Source organism: Lygodium microphyllum, chromosome 26 (genome assembly GCF_053477565.2).
Source record: "Lygodium microphyllum isolate KBCC chromosome 26, Lygodium_microphyllum_v1.1.10, whole genome shotgun sequence".
NCBI lineage: Eukaryota > Viridiplantae > Streptophyta > Polypodiopsida > Schizaeales > Lygodiaceae > Lygodium > Lygodium microphyllum.
Window position 1 is genome coordinate 12,261,043 of NC_141160.1, and position 21,927 is coordinate 12,282,969.

Sequence of the window (21,927 nt, forward strand, 5' to 3'; positions counted from 1 at the left end):
ATATCTAGTACAACCATAATAGAGTTATATCCTCCCTGAACTTGGGGTAGGCCAACAATGAAGTCCATACTAATGAAATCCCATTTCATTTGGGGAATGTCAAGTGGTTGCAATTTCCCTGGAATTTTGACATGTTTTGCCTTAATGCATTGACAAGACAAACATTTCATGACATATTTGAGAACGTCACCCTTGACCCTATCCCAATAATAGCTCTTTCTGACCGCATTAAGGGTCTTGGCATAGCCAGGATGCTCTGAGAAAGGGAAGTCATGGGCTTCCCAAAGTATCTTCTGCTTAAGAGTTTGGATTGTAGGGATACATAATGTTGTCCTAAAGTAGACAAGTCCACCACTGAGACAGAGAATTCTTGATACTTTGTCTTTAGCTTCAGGTCTTCATCCTTGATGGGGATCTCCCTTAGCAATTTCTGATAGATTGGGTCATGACATGCCTCTTCTTTAGCTAGCTCAAGAATTGGGTTGTTTGGCATTGATACCTTTGTCAAGAATTGCGTGGTGGAGGGACTTGCTCAAGATGCTGCGCCGAACACACACAGAATGCACAAGGAGAAGCTCACTCAAGAGACAAGAAGAGAGATGGAGGCCAAAACGTTTTCTTGCTGATTTCTTCTTCTTCTTCCACACACTTTTCAATGTACACAAAGTATAGATAAGATACAACATAAAGGAAAGTGGCCTACTAAGTCAAACAATGCATAACCGACTACACTAGTGGCAAATATTTGTCAAACAAAATGAGTCAATCAAGTCTGTGGTACTCATCTCAACTAGTGGCAAATATTGAATCTACTTTTTGGGTTCGTGATAGCAGTATGCCCTAAGCATATCTTCAATGACTTGATTGAATCGTTCTGTTTGATCATTAGTTTGGGGATGGTAATCTATACTGAAACAGAGTTGAGTCGCAATAGCCTCAAAGATAGCCCTCCAGAAGTGTGATATGAAGAGAGAGTCACATTCACTAATGATTCTTCTAGGTAACCCATGCAGTTTGAATATTTCCTTGATGAATAATCTTGCGATGTCTAAGGCTTTATAGTTTGCCTTGACAGGGATGAGATGTGCAACCTTTGTGAGCATATCTAGTACAACCATAATAGAGTTGTATCCTCCCTGAACTTGGGGTAGGCCAACAATGAAGTCCATACTAATGAACTCCCATTTCATTTGGGGAATGTCAAGTGGTTGCAATTTCCCTGGAATTTTGACATGTTTTTCCTTAATGCATTGACAAGACAAACATTTCGTGACATATTTGAGAACGTCACCCTTGAGCCTATCCCAATAATAGCTCTTTCTGACCGCGTTAAGGGTCTTGGCATAGCCAAGATGCTCTGAGAAAGGGGAGTCATGAGCTTCTCAAAGTATCTTCTACTTGAGAGTTTGACTTGTAGGGATACATAATCTTGTCCTAAAGTAGACAAGTCCACCACTGAGACACAGAATTCTTAATACTTTATCTTTAGCTTCAGGTCTTCATCCTTGATGGGGATCTCCCTTAGCAATTTCTGATAGATTGGGTCATGACATGCCTCTTCTTTAGCTAGCTTAAGAATTGGGTTGTTTGGCATTGATCCCTTTGTCAAGAATCGCGTGGTGGAGGGACTTGCTCAAGATGCTGCGCCGAACACATGTAGAATGCACAAGGAGAAGCTCACTCAAGAGACAAGAAGAGAGATGGAGGCCAAAACGTTTTCTTGTTGATTTCTTCTTCTTCTTCCACACACTTTTCAATGTACACAAATTATAGATAAGATACAACATAAAGGAAAGTGGCCTACTAAGTCAAACAATGCATAACCGACTACACTAATCGACTGGTGCTATAACTATGCCAGCTGTAAATAGGTATAACAACCTGAATATAATAAGTAATGAGTCAGTTAGCCATGTGTGAGTCATAATGACCATCGACGTGCTAAGTGTAGATGTGTGGTCCCATCTAACCAGGCGGTCCATCATCAATGTCCGCATGTGTTGAGCTTGTCATCTCAACACTCCCCCTCAAGCTCAACTACATCTTTGCGACTCCAAATAAGCTTCGAAACTTTTGAAGCTTCTCTGTACCCAATGTCTTTGTGAAGATGTGAGCTATCTAATCCTGTGTGCTGACATACACCAAGTCAATCTCACCTGCTAGTACGTTCTCTCTCACAAAATGATAGTGTACCTGAATATGTTTTGTCATGGCATGGAACACAGGGTTCCTAGCCAACTGTATACTGCTTATGTTGTCACAATAAATCACAACTGGACCTTCCATCTGCACATCCAAATCAGCCATTTACTTTTGTAGCCATACTACCTCACATGTTGCAATAGTAGCACCTCTATACTCAGCCTCTGTACTCGACAAAGAAACTGTAGATTGCTTTTTGCTACTTCAAGCAATTGTTGCACTACCAAGAGAGAACATGTATCCACTAGTAGATCTTCTATCAGACATACTACCAGCCCAATCGGCATCTGTGTATCCAAACACCTGTACATCTGTACCTGCCTCATAGAAAAGTCCATAATGTAATGTGGACTTCACATATCTCAATGTGCGTCTGACTGCATCCAAATGTGGCTTTCTAGGTACTTGCATAAACTGACTCACAAGACCAACAACGTAGCTCAAGTCTGGCGTTGTAATGGTCATGTAGATCAAATTCCCCACTATCCTCCTAAACATAGTAGGGTCTTCTATCTCATCCCCAACATCAGCACTCAACTTTACATTCTGCTCCAACGGAACTGAAAGTGGTTTGCATGCTGTCATACCATACTTGGACAACATGTCCAAGCCATACTGTCTTTGGGACATTCATATACCATCATCACATCTGATCACTTCAATGCCAAGGAAGTACCTTAGCTCACCTAAATCCTTCATCTCAAACTTCTTCTTCAAAAAATCCTTGACTTCAGCAATCCCACTATCACTATCACCTGTAATAATCAAGTCGTCCACATAGATGACTATGATGACCAAACCTGCATCTTCCTTTCTCACATAAAGTGAGTGATCAGCATCAGAAACATAAAATCCAATATTGAAAAGATACTCTCTGATCTTGTCAGACCATGCTCTAGGTGCTTGCTTGAGCCCATAGAGCGCCTTCTTCAACCTGCACACATACGTGGCATGCTCTAAATCTTCATAACCTGCAAGCTGATCCATATACACTTCTTCCTGCAAATCACCATGCAAGAAGGCATGTTTTCATCATAATCTCTGCCATATGTCTGGGCATAGCCTTTTGCAACCAGCCTAGCTTTGTACCTACTAATAGAGTCATCTACATTGTGCTTAATCTTATAAACCCACTTACATCCAATAGCTTTCTTGCCCTTCGGCAATGATACTAGATCCCAAGTCTTATTGGCCTCTAATGCAGCCATCTCCTCATCCATTGCTGCATCCCAATGAGTATGACCAACATCATCCTCAAAACAAGTGGGCTCAACATCGTCAACTAGTTTCACCATATAAGCATAATGGTGAGCTGCATAGCCTTCAAATACAAATCTTATAACAGGGTATCTGACCCTGCTAGATCTGCGTACCACCGGAGCCTTTACACTATTATGAGCTCTCTGTACACCTAGTGTCTTCACAGAAGGAATACCAAGCTCATCATCTAAGTTCTCTGAGCCACTGGAGTCTCCATCAAGAATTGCATCAATGCCATCAGACACTTTATTCTTTCCTTTGTCTTTACCTGTAGCGCTACTAGATGCACCTGAAGATGTAGAGGTACTCCTTAGTCTCCCAGACCAAGGACTACCAGATGATGTCTCTGGCCCGTGATTCTTGCTTTTCAGCCTGCACATGAGTGTCATGATCATCATCATCATCTAATGCATCACCACTAGATGCATACCAACTACTCATTTCATCAAAGATGACATCCCTGCTCACTCTGAACTTACATGTGACAGGGTTATAACAGTGATACCCTTTCTGATCTAAAGAGTATCCAATAAAGACACACTTTTCAACCTTTGGATCCAGTTTCTTCTGCAGGTCATCTGGCACATGAACATACACAATGCATCCAAACACTTTCAAGTGTGAGACATCAGGCTTCTTACCTGTAAAACATTCTTCGGGGGTCATACCATGAATTGCAACTGTGGGAGTTCTGTTCATAATATAAATAGCAGTATGAATAGCCTCAGACAAAAAATGCTTAGGCATATTCTTTTCAGCCATCAAGGTGCGTGCAACTTCTGCAATATGCCTATTTTTCCTTTCTGCAACCCCATTTTGCTGTGGGGTATACCTGCATGTGAACTGTCTCTTTATCCCATGAGACCTCAAAAAATCACTGAACTCATTCGAGAGGTACTCTCCCCCTCCATCTGACCTCAAGCACTTTACTTTCAAGCCTGTTTCTCTTTCAACTACAACCTTGAAAGTTCTAAAGTTCTCAAATGCTTCACTCTTTTCCTTCATAAAATATACCCACAGCTTTCTAGAACAATCATCAATGAATGTGACAAAGTATGAACTGCCTCCAAGAGATACATTTTGTGTAGGCCCCCAAATGTCAGTATGCACAACATCAAGGATATTTCTGCTTACATCTCTGTCATGTGAAAAGGGTTGTCTTGCCTGCTTACCAAACTCACATGCTTCTTATACCTTATGAAGTTCTACAACTCTAAATGTAGGCAAACCTGTAACCAACCCTTTGGACTGCATTAATTTCAGTCTTTGTATATTTGCATGTCCTATGCGTTTGTACCAAATTTCAATATCTGCAACAACACCTTTTCCTTTAGCATACATAGCAGCATTCATAGTAGGAATTTCAGCATCCAGAGTAAACATATGCCCAACTCTACTTCCCTTTGCAACTAACCTGCACTTGTCATTGAAGTCTTCTACAAAGCAGCCCTTTGGATTAACTCTGACTTGCAGCCCTTGCTCTACCATCTGATCCACTGACACCAAGTTCTTTGTAATAGATGGCACATGTAATACATTTGAAAGACTCTTTGTCTTACCATCATGCAAGGATAAGGGAACTTTTCCAATGTGTGAAATTGGGTGGCATGAATCATCACTCGTCTGCACATAACCTGCATTTTGCAGATCCTGCATCTCTCCAAACCATTCTACATGGCTGGTCATATGATTGGATGCACCTGAATCAACATACCAAACATCGTCATGCGTTCCCTTTCTTGTAACAGCATTTAGCATATGATGCATAACAAACAGACGTTCATTTTTGTCTTCATTCTTTCGTGAAGACGATGCATAGTTTCCTTGCTGCAACTTACCACTACCAATATCATCTTTCTTAGCATAACATTGGGCTGCAATATGACTTGTTTTGCCACAGTAGTGACACATAATACCAGAGTTGTTAGAACCTCTGTTATGCCATCCACCTCTTCCTCTAAAGCTCCTCCTGTCTCTAAAGTTACCACGACCTCCTGAAACCTGCATATCGCCAAATTGCTGATTCAATCTATTTTGCTAGTTGTCACTACCACATCCTGTACCACGGTCTCTTGAAGAGAACCTGCCATGTCCCCTTCCTGAACTGGAGTAGAAAGCTTGGACCCGTTCACCACTTCTTTCAAATGTCTCACTCTATATGTTGATCTCTTCAGTGATCATAAGGGATACCAACTCATCGAAATCTGGAAATGGCTTTCTAACATATACGGAAGTTACAAAAGACTTCCAAGCCTTTTCATTGTTAAGTCCACCCAAGGTAGACGACACCAAATCATCATCATCGGGCATTGCATCAATAGTTGCCAAGGCATCTGCAATGCTCCTTACCTTTAGTGCATGCTCATTGATAGACATCTTCCCTTTCTTCAATGTATTCAACTCTTGCTTGAGTTGAATCTTTCATGCCTTTGTATTTACAGAAAACATACTTTCAAGTATGGTCCAAGCTGCATATGAATTCTCTGCATTTCTAATATGTCCCAGCATATTATTGCCAATTACTGCAGACATCCAATACATGACCTTTTTATCTTTTGCATTCCATTCCTTCCGTGCCTTTGTCTCTTCTGCAGTTGGAGGGTCACTCACCTCCAGCTCCTTTTCTTCACCTGAAACAAACTCGTAGAGGCCTTTTCCAATGAGGAAGTTCGTGACACGGAACTTCCATGATGGGTAGTTGTTCTTGTTGAGCTTCTCAATGATGGGGCTTCCACTGTTCTCTGCCATTATCACAAAAATAATACCAAACAGCAAGCAAATCTTCTGCAACCTTTGACCTGTAGTGCACAGCAATACACCAGACAGCCTTTTTCACTGTCTGCTCAATAATACATGCAATCTGCAACCTGTTTGCAGATAAACCTTATGTTTCTTCCTGCAAATACCTCAAGAATTACAGATTTGCAATCTATAACCTATGTACCCACTTTCGATCAAAACAGCCGAAATCACAGTGTACCCTAAAATTATTGTCCGCAACCTTGCGCCTCTAAAACGGGGCCTGAAATGGCCTCAGATGCCCAAAATAACTATGGTCTACCCTAAAGGGCTTGTTTTCAAAATACACAGCGCTCTTCACGCACACCAAATCTCACTGCAACCTGAGATTTTTGCTCGACCCTGCTTCCGGTGCCTCCACAGGCACTATCCAAGAGAGAGAGTGGAAGAATGGGAGAGCTTCTTACCTATGGCTTGCTTGCTCGAACCTTGCTTCTTCTCCTTCGCTTCAACCTTCAAAATCAGCCTCTCTCAGTGGCGTGGCTCTGATACCATGTCAAGAATTGTGTGATGGAAGGACTTGCTCAAGATGCTACGCCGAACACACACAGAATGCACAAGGAGAAGCTCACTCAAGAGACAAGAAGAGAGATGGAGGCCAAAACGTTTTCTTGCTGATTTCTTCTTCTTCTTCCACACACTTTTCTATGTACACAAAGTATAGATAAGATACAACATAAAGGAAAGTGGCCTACTAAGTCAAACAATGCATAACCGACTACACTAGTCGACTGGCGCTATAACTATGCCAGCTAAATAGGTTTAACAACCTTAATATAATAAGTAATGAGTCAGTAGCCATGTGTGAGTTATAATGACACCAATGTGCTAAGTGTAGATGTGTGGTCCCATCTAACCAGGCGGTCCATCATCAATGTCCGCATGTGTTGAGCTTGTCATCTCAACAACCTTTGTGGCTAGTGACATTGTTGTTGATGGATCTTGCAAAATAAGAGAGTTTAGAAATGCCTTGCGACTGAGTGCATCGGCAACTACATTCTCTTTTCTAGGCCTATATTTGATTTCAAAATCATATTCCTCTAACACTTCGATCCATCGACATTGTCTCATATTGAGCTCATTCTGGGTGAAGATCCATTTAAGACTCGTGTGGTCCATCACTAAGGAAAATTTGTTACCTAGCAAGTAATGTCTCCAAAGTTTGAGAGCATGGATAACAGCCAATAGCTCCAGATCTTGGGTAGCATAATTCCTTTCATGGCTCTTCAATTTCCTTGAAGAGTATGCTACGGGATGACCTTCTTACATAAGCACGCATCCTAAAGCAAGTGCGCTGGCATTAGTTACCACTTCAAACTCCTTACTAAGATCAGGAAGTCTCAGGATGGGTGCTGATATTAAGCTTTGCTTTAGTTTGTCAAAGCTAGTCTGTTTGGTAGGTGACCATATAATTGCTACTTGATTCTTTAGTAGATCAGTCAGGGGCGCTGCAATCAAAGCGTAATCTTTGATGAAGATCATGTACCATCCTGTCAATCCAAGAAAGCTACGTATTTCTTTGATAGAAGTTGGTGTTGGCCATTCCAAAATGTCTCTAACCTTAGATGGATCTATTGAAATTCCTTCCACTGATACAATGAATCCCAGATATTCAATCTGTTGCTTGAAAAATGCACACTTTCTTCTTGGCATAAAGCTTGTGTACTCTCATTGTTTCAAGAACAATGCGAAGTTGGGGTTTATGATCTTTTTCTTGTTTAGAGTAGACTAGGGTATCGTCAAAAAAGACGAGTACAAAGTCATCAAGATAGGGCCTAAAGATATCATGCATTAACCTGTTGAAGGTAGCATGAGCATTTGTTAGCCCGAATGGCATTACCAGGAATTCAAAGTGTCCATACCTTGTGTTGAATGCAATCTTCGGGATATCTTCTTCATTGATCCCATATCCAGACCTGAGATCTATCTTAGAGAATATCTTCACACCTTGAAGATGATCAAGTAATTCATCTATTCTTGTAATGGAGTATTTATTTTTTATGGTTGATTGATTCAACCCTCTGTAGTCAATGCATAGACGAAGAGTTCCATATTTCTTCTTTTGGAACAACACTAGAGCTCCCCATGGTGAATTGCTAGGATGGATGTAGCCTTGGTCTAACAGTTGCTTGAGTTGCTCTTTTAGTTCGATAGCTTCCGGGATGGACATCCTATACCGCCTCTTTGCGACTAGTGTAGCTCCTAGTGCCATCTTGATTTCGTGGTCTCGAGTATAAACATGGGTTGAGGCTTCTTCCCTTCCTTGGCCAAGTTGAATTCCTTGACCTTGGAAAGTCCTTTTATTGGTTCACTTGCATGTCCCTACCTTTTTTCTCTCCCAACAAGATCACTACCCTATCTCCCTTCTTGAATTTAGTGAAGCGATTTGGTAGGTCTCAGGGATTTCTTTATCATTTGGCCTCCAACCCCTTTGGTTTTCTTCTCTTTTCCTCCAACTGCTCTGTGCCACAGTAGGGGACCGGTAAGTCCCCCATGGTGCATCTCATTTTAGGTGGTTGGGTTATCTCTAGATCGCTCTCAGAGCTTACTTTTTATTTCGAGTTAAACTCACAACCCTCACTAGAGGAGGGAATCTCTCCTAGTGGTTGCAACTTTGAGGTTGATTCTGTTCTAAAGAGAGGCATGGCATTGGGCTAGTGGACTAGCCCTACTTACTCATGCTCTATCATGCCTAAGTGATCCAACCAAGTGAAATCACATTCAGTTTTGAAAACTCCTCTTTCAATTCTAAAAGAATTGGCTCTTCATAGTTTAGAGTCTACTCTTACTTGTTCGATCAGTCGACTGTCTATGTCATACTCTATCATCTTAACCTCTTGTTCACTTTCCTCCATTCATAGAGTAGCAGTCATTGTACTCATTGTCGTCCAAATCACTACATTCTAACTGCTCATTGTTGTCTAGGTCTCTATTCTTAGTTCTTTTTTTATGCATGATCAGTGCCCAATTGTACCTGAGGTTTAGGCCATGCACCTTGGTCCATTGCCATTTCAACTCATCCATGAGGACTTGGAGTGGCTTGAGATTGGTAGTTGGGTAATGGACTAACTTCCTCATCAAGTACTCAAGAATCCCTTGGGACTCAAGTCTATTAGAAGGAATAATGAAAGGGACAAGAGTTTGTTGTCTACTAGGGCATCTAGACATCATGCAAAGTGGTGCTGAAGGTGGGGTCTCACCCTTTGGTAGCTAGGATGTGGTGGCTTTACGAGACTCACCAGTTTTCCTTGCAGCTTCCTTATAATCCTCTTCTTCATTCAAAAATAGAAGTTCGATGGTGACTAGCACATGCATCCAATCATGCTCATCTTCAAGATAGGGAATATACTTTGTTAATGGCCCATATGAATTCCTTGCCTCTAGGTCTCCTTTCAAGATAGAGGAGATGGCATCCAAGTTGACCAGCATGGTCTTCCAAGTGTCCATCTCAACTCTTACTACCTTCGACCTGTTACCTGGGAATATAAGACCATTACCCTAGCCTTTGATTAATCATGCATTCCTCATCCAAGGCTGGCCTAGCAGGACATCGTAGTCCACTCCCTTTATGAATATGACTTTCATTGAGAACTGGACTCCCACTATTTTCAAGGGGTCAGTCCTTCAGCACTCTGAATGGCCTAACTTTCATGCCATTAGTCAATGTGACATTAAACCTTACGATCTTCAACCGGCAGGTTACCCCATGCCTGTACTGCATGGCTAAGCACACTGACTCTCACTCCTATGTCTACAATCCCCTTCCTCCTAATGTCTCCTAATGCTACCACGGGTAGGATTGCATGCATCTCTCTATCCTCCCAAAAAGCAATCATGTACAAGGACTTAGGCACTAAATTCAATGTTAGGCTTGATATCTGCGTGGCTGCATTGTGGTCATGCAAATTGGCTGCTCCTAGCTTGTTAGATCTCTCTAACCATTTCTTTAATTCTCGCTATAATGAGGAAATTTGCCTATGTAGATCCCCCATTGGCAAAGTCACAAAGGCCCATATTAATGCTGTAAGCAGGCTACTAGTTGCTTGCCAATCATTATGCTCTACGCTCTTTTGCCATTGCTCTTGGATAGTCTAACCACTTCATCTCTGCAGTGCTGCATGGGGTGCGGATGCTTTCTCTAGATTCTATGTGAGTAGGCAAGACTACTATGCTCTAGAGAGCTCATCAATTTTGTCTTTCATGATGGGTTTTGCATCTTTTACTTGCGCTTGGGCTTCTCTCACCCACTCGTTGACCTTATCAGCCACTTCTAATCGGTGCCTTGGATTGGGATATTGTCCAACCTTGGAACTTCCCTTTTCTATTGTCTTAGGAGTCTTTCTTTGCTTCTATATCTGTGACTTGCTTCCCCTTAGGTAATGTAGTGGCACTATCAGTTTTGAGTGCAATTTGTGTCTTGGCTGTTTTTCTTCTCCTCCTATGACTTATGTTCCCTATGGACGCTATGCTAAGGTTGCTAGGTCCAAGTAAGGAGATGCTAGCTAGCCTTGTTTGCATTGGTCATGACATTCAACGAGATGGGAGTGGCCTTGCCATCAAGTGTCTCAACTCCAAGTATCCCCAAAGGTATGGATGGCACAATTAGTTGAACTAGTGGATGGTTTCCATTTAGGACACTTGACATAGAAGTGAGTGATTCCACACTCAGGGCATCTCAAGTCAGCCTTTTCTCAAAATTATCTTGCCCTCATTCAAGGCAAAGAGATAAGATGTGTCCTAGATGGCGACAAGTCCAGTATATGATAGGTTCTTGGTTTTGACCTCCTATGCCTCTACCGGCCCCACGGACCTAATTCCATCACCAATACGGGTCTAAAATCCATTGGAATGCGTTTACCTTCTTCGTCGTAGCAGATGTAAGGGTGTATGTATGTTTGTTCCTCATTTGGCTCCTCAACATAATGCATTGGAGTGTTGCTTGATGGATGGGCCACGAAGGGTCCAGGTAGTCTAGGTATCCCTGTAGGGTTGATTTCCATCCTAGGGATAGTTGGCCTTGAATCATTGGGTGCTAGAAGAGCTAATGGAGCTCCCCTTCCATAAGGTGGCAGTCTATTCCCAAAGGTAGTAAAATTGATTGTATGGCTATGGGTATGGCAACCTCCTTGACAATTAGCAATGCATTGCATCATGACCAAACCTACCACGATTGGAACAAGGTATGGATCTAGGATCCATGCACTTGGTCGAAAGGTGGTTTCCTTTGCAATGCATGCATTGCATGTGAGTTTGTGTGGTCCTTCTCATCATCTCCTAAAGCTTAGCCAACTCTAGCTTCATGTCTACCAACTCTTGGCTCTAATAGACATTTTTTCCCTTGTCTTGGGTACTCTAGTTAAATCTTTCACCAATTGTTGTAGCCATTTCTGAAGTTCTAGAGACAGTGTTGTCTTGGGTTGTGGATCTTGAGCTTCTCTCCTTGAGTAGGTCATCCACTCATATGGTCTCTTCAAAGACCCCAGCTAGCACATCCCTTTGCACGATTGAGTTGCTCATCAAGGCCTTATAAAGCTCTTCGCTTCCGATTCCACTTATGAACACCATGGAGATTGCTCATTTACTAGGTCACTCTCCTTATAGCTAGAATTCTCTTAGAGACTTCACACGTGGGTGACATAGTCTTAGATATCCTCCTTGTCCTTTTGACTAGCATTCATCAAGCTAACTATGAGGTTGTTAGAGTATCCTACCTCAAAGAATCTCTTGATGAAGAGACTCTTGAGGTTATTAAAGTAATTGTGTTTGGCATTGTCTAGACTAGTGTACCATGTATGTCCTTTGTCTCCTAGGCAAAGTCCGAAAGCTAGTGTGCCATGTATGTCCTTTGTCTCCTATGCAAAGTCCAAAAGCTTGTGTACCATGTATGTCCTTTGTCTCCTAGGCAAAGTCCGAAAGATTATGTGCATTGAGTTAGGTCTATGAGGTCATTCATATTGCATACTTTCTCAAACTTCTCCATAAAGTTGTATGGGCCATTGTTAGGTTGATAATTGTGAAGTTGCCTAGCAACCACAGGTATATTGGTCTAGCTCCTAAAGTTCAGGGTGATTCCTAGTCTTGCTGGCAAGTAGTTGCTAGAGTTGCTCCACAATTTTGTTGTTTAAGAGTCACTTTGTGAGAAGCTTGCTTAGCATAAGATCAGCCTCTAAGGATCTCTCCCTCTCAGCATTTGGTATTTTCCTCCCTCTATTGGTGAGAGCTAAGACACGTTGAACCTCATGCATTTATATTTCATGCCTCAACCTTTGAGCTTGCTATTCTTGATTGTAAGCGACTATGCCTTGCAACACTTTTCTTGCCAATTTCCACTCTTCCTCTAGGTCAACCATAATGTCCTTAGCAGGCCTGCCATGATACTTCATCTTGATTTGTAGGTCATATCAATTGATCATCTGTTGGATGTTGGCTGGGAAATCTCCCATGTCAAGCACATCATTTTCGTGATTGGTGCTAGAGCCAAAAATATTGATTGTTTCCTAAGCCACTAAGATATCAATCAGCTTGATCAGGTTAGGCAACATCGAGCCCCTAATGGGACTGTTCCTCTTTTTCTCCAAGTAGTTTGGCTCCTTGAATCTCCTACATGGACGCCTAAGGTCTTCTCCTAATGGTGGGTTTGTTTAGTTTATGTTATCTTATATGAGTTCCTTGTTATTTGAAACAATCCTCTAATTTAAGCAACTCCCTTGTGAGTAGTGCTCTTGACTGTGCACCGTGCAAAACCAGGCTTTCAACTTTTCATGTCCATTTCACATTATTAAATAATGTGATGTGTGAATGTAGTTAGTTCAATGCAAGTCTCGCTTGCCCCCCTTCATTGGGTTTTGGTCCAATGTGGCTTTGAGGCACAAATTATAGCCGCCCTCTTGGTTTGTTCAAGATCTCTATTGGGTGTGGTTAGCGGTTGCAGTCAATCGACTATTGGGTGCCAAGCCCTTGGGAGAATGCACTCTTTGTCCTATCTACTTGCCACGAAGCACACTAGAGTGTCCTACGGCTAGTGTTCGTCCCTTATCTGGGTTTGGTTAGGTTAGAGGAGCACGTCAAAGCAGGTTAGAAATTGGTTTCGGTTCATCTGTCCGATTTTTCCAGTTTTTGTCTGATTTCCAAAAAATCAGGCATCTAATTCTAGCATCCGATTAAATTTTTGGCATTCGATTTTGGCGTCCAATCCGATCTAAGTCTAGGTTTGATTCCTATTGTCCATTTTTTGAGTGGGTGTCTAATCGGACAATGAGACATGGTCCGATTCCGACTTTTAAGAATTGGATGCTTCTAATCGAATTGGACCCATCTGATTCCATCGAGCGAACTCACAGTGCGACTCAAATTGGATTTGTTTGGGCTTGATTTGCCATTCTTGGGCCCTATAAGTTCTAGACATGATCTATCACACCTTAAAAACTAAGGTAGCTCACGAGCAGGTGTCATATGCACTCAAATCATGCAAATTAATGTGATCTCCACTCCCTCGGTCTCTTGTAGCAACCTATCAGCTCTCTCTCTCTCACAAACCTACAAGTAAAAATGCGCTCGTTCTTCCTTCCCCAAGGTCTTAAATCCCCTTCCAAACACCCCTTCAATGCCCTTTTCTCTTTCTTTCTAGATTCCAATCCCATTTTTCTCTTTGCACCACCCTGATTTACCCCTGCCGTTACAACAAAACCCTACTGTGTTTTTCTTTCTTTTTCTCTTCTTTTTTCCTACCTAAACGACTAAAAATGCCTACAAATCACAAGAAAATACGAATGCTAATCAAACCGAGCTATCTAAACTTCAAAAATCCAAAACACTTACTTGCAATGAAGATCAAACACCCCTTCTCCTACCTATCTAGCTCAAGCACCAATTTGGGTAAAACCCTACTTCAATGCTCGATTTGGAGCACACAACCACTCAAGTCTTGAATCCATTTGTCCCGGTGATGGAACCAAAATATGGGAGCCTTTGTTCAACCACCGTAGATCACTTATTACTTCAAGTGTTTCAAGCTAAGTGCAATGGCTACCTCTCACATAGCCGGATGCACTCTTACACCTACGAGTGTAGTGAGCTTGCCTCTATGCTCGATCAAGTTCCTTCTACCTCAAGCACTATGATAGCTCCACAATCCAAGGTGTAAGCTCAAGCAAGCTTGATCCTCAAGCTCCAAGCTCCATGCTCCATTGCTGCATACGGAACAAGAGAAGAGAAGAGAAGAGAAGAGAAGAGAAGAGAAGAGAAGAAGAAGAGGGGAGAAGATGGAGACTTCTCCACCACGGTCCCTCACCCTCACACTCCCTCTCTGAAGCACAAGCTGAAGCAAACAAGAACAAGAAGAAGAAGAAAAGAGAAGAGCTAGGTTTGACCACACACAAGAATGAGCTTCTCCATTCACTTTTTAGCTTTTATGTATGTCTTCATCCCTTTTGGGCACCCACCCCTTTTTTACATGACCAACCGTTTAGCCTAGGTCCTCTTTTCCTACTCCCTTCTATTTACATTGTGGCTTCACCCATGCATGTCTACTCTTTACAAATTGCATAGGAGGGAGCCTAGTACTCTTTTACAAAGATTTAGGGGCGCCTTTGCTTTTTAAAATGTGTCTCTTCTATTCTTGCACTTGCCTTGAGTTTTTAAGGTGTCTTTGCGCTTTTGGCCCTTTTCCTTCTTATTTCTACTATCGGGCCACATTTTTGCTTCCTATTTTTGCAGTTGGACCGTCTTTTTCCATTTTTTCCTATATTTTAAATTTTTCTTTTTCTTTCTTATTTTATTTTTGCCTTTCTTGCAATGAGGTTAATAGCGCTCTATTGCCAAGGTTAAATGGGATGAGTTGGAAAAACTCTATGGTGCTCGTGGAAAAAATTCACAAACTTTTCTTAAAATTGAAAATTTTAGCCTAGAATATAATAAAGGGGAGGATCTTGGAAAATTTATCTCTCATATGAAGGGGCTTATGGTCCAACTAGCTTCCATATAAGCACTAGTAGTAGAACGTTATGCTATTGCTATCCTTTTGAATGTCGTAAAACAAGGTTTTTATCCTGCTCTTGTAATAACATTAACAAACATCCCAAATCCTAGCTTGAAAGGTACCATCTAGTCATGCCTAGATGAACAGAAGAGAAACCATAAGAAGAGCACTTTAGCATTTACTTGCCCATGAGCAAGTGTTAGTCCATACAGTTTCCACAAAGTGTTCTTTATGTCATAAAAAAGTTCATCTTGTAATAAGTAATTGCTGGAAGAAGTACCCATAAAAAATAAAATTAAATAAATGAACAAAGATTGGACATATTACAGTAAGTGTCTCGGTGTTCTAGAAACACCTAAGGAATTGGAGGCTAATTTTGCCTCCCAATTAATTGAAGATTGACTCTTTTGTGTCTTGTAAACTCTCTACCTATAACCATCTTTGTAGGATGATTTATAAAGGCATCTCATTATGGATTAAGGGGGGGCATCTTGTCATGCTTTGTAATCCAATTCCACTTGGCATTGAGGGGGCATGTTGAGAAAGTAAGTGATAAATTTGCCTCCCAATTAATTGAAGATTGACTCTTTTGTGTCTTGTAAACTCTCTACCTATAACCATCTTTGTAGGATGATTTATAAAGGCATCTCATTATGGATTAAGGGGGGGCATCTTGTCATGCTTTGTAATCCAATTCCACTTGGCATTGAGGGGGCATGTTGAGAAAGTAAGTGATAAATTTGCCTCCCAATTAATTGAAGATTGACTCTTTTGTGTCTTGTAAACTCTCTACCTATAACCATCTTTGTAGGATGATTTATAAAGGCATCTCATTATGGATTAAGGGGGGGCATCTTGTCATGCTTTGTAATCCAATTCCACTTGGCATTGAGGGGGCATGTTGAGAAAGTAAGTGATAGCACCCTAGGAAGCCCCTAGATAAGTGGGCAAAATGACTATATGTAAAGCCACTGTATTAATTAAGGATTTGGGGTGTATATTTATGTATTTTTTATCCTCAAATTACCATCATAAAAGTCACATTATCATTTCTCTAAGTAGTCCAACCATCAACTATGTAATGACCTTCTTTACTTGTAATTCCTTAAACATTACTATTTAACCTCCCCAATTTGAACTACAACCCATAGTATACAAACTCAAATATTCTCAAAACTTTAATCAAAGAAATAAATCACTTAAGAACTCTTAATTTATTCTTAACTTATGTTAATACTTTAACATAATCACTAATATTCACTAATTACTATTTCAATCCTGAATGGTGTTTTACAAAGGAAGTGTATGTAAATAAAATCCATTATCCATTAAACTTTAGAAGCATACTTTGGACAGAAAATGAACTATAGTCTCTTTTCAATTTTCCTTCTAATTCCTTCATTATCAACAGTTATTAATTATTCTTTATTAGTACTCAAAAAAATAAATGTATAATTTTATCAAATCATAACACATCAAATCCCATTAACCAAACATTCCTCATGATTAAGGTAGTTTGTATACCATTTTTTGTCCATGAAATCTTTCATTTATTCTTAATATTCATCAAAAAACACCTAAAAAGTTTTATTTTTACCCTTGAAATTTTAATTACTTGAACTCCAGAGGTCCATTTGAACTTAAATTTGATAGGTGAATCCATATTGATCTAATTCAACTCTGATTTTAGGTATTGACCTTAATCTCCCATTAATGTCTTTAATTTTTACTAATTACAATAAAAAACTATCATTTTTTCTATTAAAATGCATAAATCTTTTACTAAGTTTATCTCTAGGTTACAAAACTTCATTTTTTGATTCATTTCCATGTATTATAACTCTTATTTGATTGATTTCTTATTAATATTATCTAAAACTCTTAATTTTCCTTAATTACGGTCTAAAAATGTAGTTTTTTTTGTCTATTTTTGACCATTTCTCTACCATTTCAATGAAATCAATGCAAGAACTCATATTCTTTCCATTCATTTAACACTCAAATATAAAAAATTTGATACTTTCAACCACAAATCAATGATTATATTTATCTTTCATTCAAATCTTAATGAAAATGAACATACTTGATTAGGAAGATAATTGAAGATGTTCCATCGTATTTGGGGGTGTTGATGCTTGCTCCTCCACTCCCTTCACTCCAAAAATCTTCAAATTCCTTAATCTTTTTCTTCTCCCACTAATATACACTAATCTCCTCTTAATCTTGTAGAAAATTCCTCTCACTACACTCAAGAATGCTAATCAAGAATGGCATGAGAATAGAGAAATGAAAGAAAGGATTAAATGCAGCCAAATGATGATGATTTCATGGCCAAAGTATGTAGCAATATCTCCCAAACACTCAAGAATGATGGCATCTATTTTCTTATTGTCTTCTTCTCTTTAACTCTCCCCCCCCCCAACTTCTTGGTTAACCACTTTTTAAAATTGAGATTTTCTCCACTTGAACCAGTTTTCCTGACACCTTTCCACATCTCGAGACCTATTTTATCCCCACCCACCACATCTTCTCAACCCGATATATATATATATATATATATATATATATATATATATATATACGTATTTCTACCCATCTCCAAAATGTCTTTACGTTTCACTAAAAAATTTCGTAGATATGCTTTTTAGTACTATTTTTTTTCGCTCCCTAAATTTTGCATTAAAAATATCTCGACTCTCAACTTCTAATTTCACCTCAACACAATCCAAATGTGGCTTCACAATCTTATTTTTTATTAAATTTTATGAAAATTAATGTATAATACAGAGCTAAAACCCTTCAGTTTGCCAAAAAATAGTGTAAAAATGACTCAAAATAAGGAGTTATTAGTAAAGCATGTGAATTCTCCTTATGCTTGAGGGGATAAGTATAGCTAAGTGTGAATGGTCCTGAGGGAAAGGGAAAACCATAACCCTAGCCATCTAGGGCTATTCAGCCCATGGGTCTACATCAACTGATGATTGAGAGTGATCCAAGTTGTACTTTCATGAGCAACTTAATAAGCAAGACTTATTCTTGTACTTTTGAGCTCTTCTCTCCCTCTTGTGTACATCTCAATGTTTCTTCACTCTGATTTTCCACAACTTCCATGAGTTTGACCTAGTAAACACCCTATGTAAAGTCAAATCGGATATGAGTCTACTACAACTAATTCAATTTTCATTATCAAATGTTGGTAAGGAGTTTAAGAGAACCTTTTGGTATCCATCGAGTGGGTAGTGAATGGTGGGATCATGTAGAGAAGCACTGCCCCCTAGGGTGTAGGCATATGTTTGGCTCATGTGTAAGCATTATGAGTATATATTTATTAGAGAGGCTAGGTCTACCAATCCAAAATGATGTCACGATGGTTTTAAAAATGGTTGATGATAGCCTAAGGCAATCATAAGGAATGGTAGTGCAAGTACATGTGACAGTTGTTGCTAATATTGAGTGCATCCTTGACTTTCATCTTATCCGATTTGTTGGGAGGCCAAGCTATTAGTTGTTGGTTGGACATCTGTGGATATTACATTCCGATTGTTTGATACATATCCCAATTAGTTGATTTATTTTTGGGCATGGATTAAAGATAATAATTCTAGATGCATACCCTAAGCACTCGTTAGATGAAAGGGCAGTACCTCCCACTACAAAATGAGAGGTACTCAAGGGAACCTCATATTGGAACCTCGTTTTAGAGATTCTAAAGAGGATTCTACTACCAAGGAGGTTTATCAAGTATATTTAAATGAGCCAATAGAGGCAAAGGATAGGATTCATCAGATGATGTGATAGAGCTAGATCTTGGAAGTCCCAATGATCCCCGCCCCATTAAACTTGATACTATGTTATCTTCTCATGAGCATGCAAATTATGTGGCACCCCTATAGGAGTTTAGGGATATATTTGCATGGAGTTATGACAATCTGAAGGGGATTCACCCCTCTGCCATGCATATAATCCTATTGAAAGAAGGCAGTAAGCAAGTGAGGCAGAAGGTTAGACATATGCCTTTTGAGCTGAGAGAGCCTCTTTTTAAGAAGTTGATACATTTAAAGAAGGTTGGTCTAATCTTTCCCATTGAACATATAGAATGGAGCTCACCAATGATAATAAGAAAGAAAAAGAACAATCAAATCAGCATGTGTGTTGAGTTTAAAGGAATTGAACAGGCAATGATGAATGACTATTATCCTCTGCTCTTTATTGATCAAATTTGAGATCATCTCTTGTAGGGCGAGAGATATACTCTTTCATGGACTATTTCGTGGGTTATAATCAAATGGCCATAGCTGAGGGGGATAAGTTAAAGACAACGTTCATTAAAATTTTTGGTACTTTTGTGTACCATGTGTGATGGCCTTTGGCCTATATAATGCTCTTGGGTATTGGCAAAGAATAGTTGACAATATGTTTGCCAATATGTCCCCTAAAGAGCTGAAAGTTTTTATAGATGATTTGGGGGCAGCTATCATGACCCATCGTAGACAATTGATTGTTCTACGTGCATGCTTTGAGTGATGTCGTGAGTATTGCATAGTATTGAATCCTTGAAAGTGTGTATTCAAGGTGCCTTACAGTTTGTTGTTGGGTCACGTTTTGAGTGCAGTTGATATTGCCACCGACCCTGTAAAGGTGGTTTCTATTGTGGTCCTAACCCCACCCACTTGACCTAGAAAAGTTCATAGTTTTATTTTCTTTCGTGGGGTACTATCATTGATTTATTAATGCATTGGTGGAATTATTCAAAGTGGGAGTTTTAAAAGATCTAAAAAGAGGAGAGGTTTTCTATGTATTATGGTTGTAACAAGGTGTAGAATTAGTTGTTGCGTATCCCAAATTTGGGAGGCACAACTTTATCATCCTAATAATGGCATTTGTAATCCAAAAGTTTGGGAATTTCAGAGATTCGTTTTGTAGCTATTTGGAGAAGGTTTGCTTGGCTATGGTGTTTGCCACCAAAGAAGTTCACAACTATATTCTTTATGAAAAGGTGGTTTTCTTCACAAAGGCAGAGGGATCGCACTTATTTACTGAACAAGCTTCAACCCCTTGATCACCTAGCTAAGTGGTTGATCTCTTTGTAGGAGTTTGACTATGAGATTAGGAGCAAGTCACCAAACCTATAGGGTATCATAAAGCGTCCAATAGATTTGGTGAGCCTAAGGAAGAGTGGGCTAATATTAGTGAATGTAATTATTTATGCAAAATTGATGCATCCCCTCTATTCCGTCATGGTATGTGTCTATCATGCATTAGCTATCAACATGCAACTTGGCAAAAAATCTTTTTATATATGAGAAGAGGAAGATTAAGCAGCAAGTGCTTCACTTTTTAATAATAGCAGCTAGCTTATATAGGAAAGGTGTGGATGAGATTTATTGTTGTTGTGTGATGCCTGATGAGATACCATTTATTTTAGAGGAATGTCATGATTCAGTATGTGGAGACCATTTTGTTGGATAGCTCACCACCGAGAAAGTTTTGCATGCTAGCTACTAGTGGCCAACCGTTTTCCAATATACTTTTGCATATGTTAAGCGTTATGATGTCTATCAAAGACATGATGTTAGAAAAAAACATAAGCGGCCTCTTAATCCTATTCTTGTGACTTTTCCCTTTGAGAAGCGGAACATGGATTTTGTTGGACATGTGCATCCTTCATCTACTATGCGAAATTATTGTATCATTGTGGCGACGGAGTACTTTACAAAATGGTTTGAAGTTTGAGCTACAATGAAGAACAATCCCAAGGAAATAGCTAGTTTTATTATGGAACAAATTATCTACTATTTGGTCCAGCTAAAGAACTAGTGTCCGATTGTAGGAGATACTTTTTGAATAAGGCCATAGAAACCTTGATTGAAGATATAAAAATTAAACATAATTAAAAAACCCCACATAATCCCCAAGAGAATGGACAATTAGAGAGTTCTATTAAGTAGCTTGTAGGGATTTTATCCATAGCTATATTTGAGGATATGTGCAACTAGGATATGAAACTTCATGTGGCTGTCCGAGCTTATAATATTACGTTCAAGAGAGTAATATGCCACACCCCATTTAAGTTGGTATATAGGGAAGAGTGTGTCTTGCCCTTGGAAATTGAGTTACCCACTATGAGGTTTGTGTTAAACTATTCTTTGGATGAAGAGAAAGCATTGCAAGAAAGGTTGATCTCCTTAGCACATCTAGATGAGATCCGATTGCAGGCTTTGTTACATCAAGAGGTAGGGAAGAAGAGGATGAAAGTACTTGAATCATGAACTTCATGATAAAATACATAAATTTGTGAAGGGTTAGTTGGTCCTATATTATGATTTATATCATGAGTTATTTTCTAGCAAGCTAGAACCCAAATGGGATTGTCCTTATAAGATCATTCATATAGGAAATAATAGCTCTACAATCCTTTTAGCAAATTTTCAAGGGGTAGAGTTCAAAAATAAAGTAAATTTTAATAAGTTTAAGCCCTATTAATTGTAGGGACTGACTTCACAAACTTGGTGCCTTTGTAGGTCTTCTAAGATCTAGCTTAAACTTATAGTAGGTAGGAAGGTAATCGAATGGGAAAAATCATTTCTTATCTTGAACATCTATATTTAGAGCAGCATTACCACCAAGGTTGAGTGATTTGGTGGAGTAAGGATTACCATATTAGTGAGTGGCAAGACAGATCTTTCACG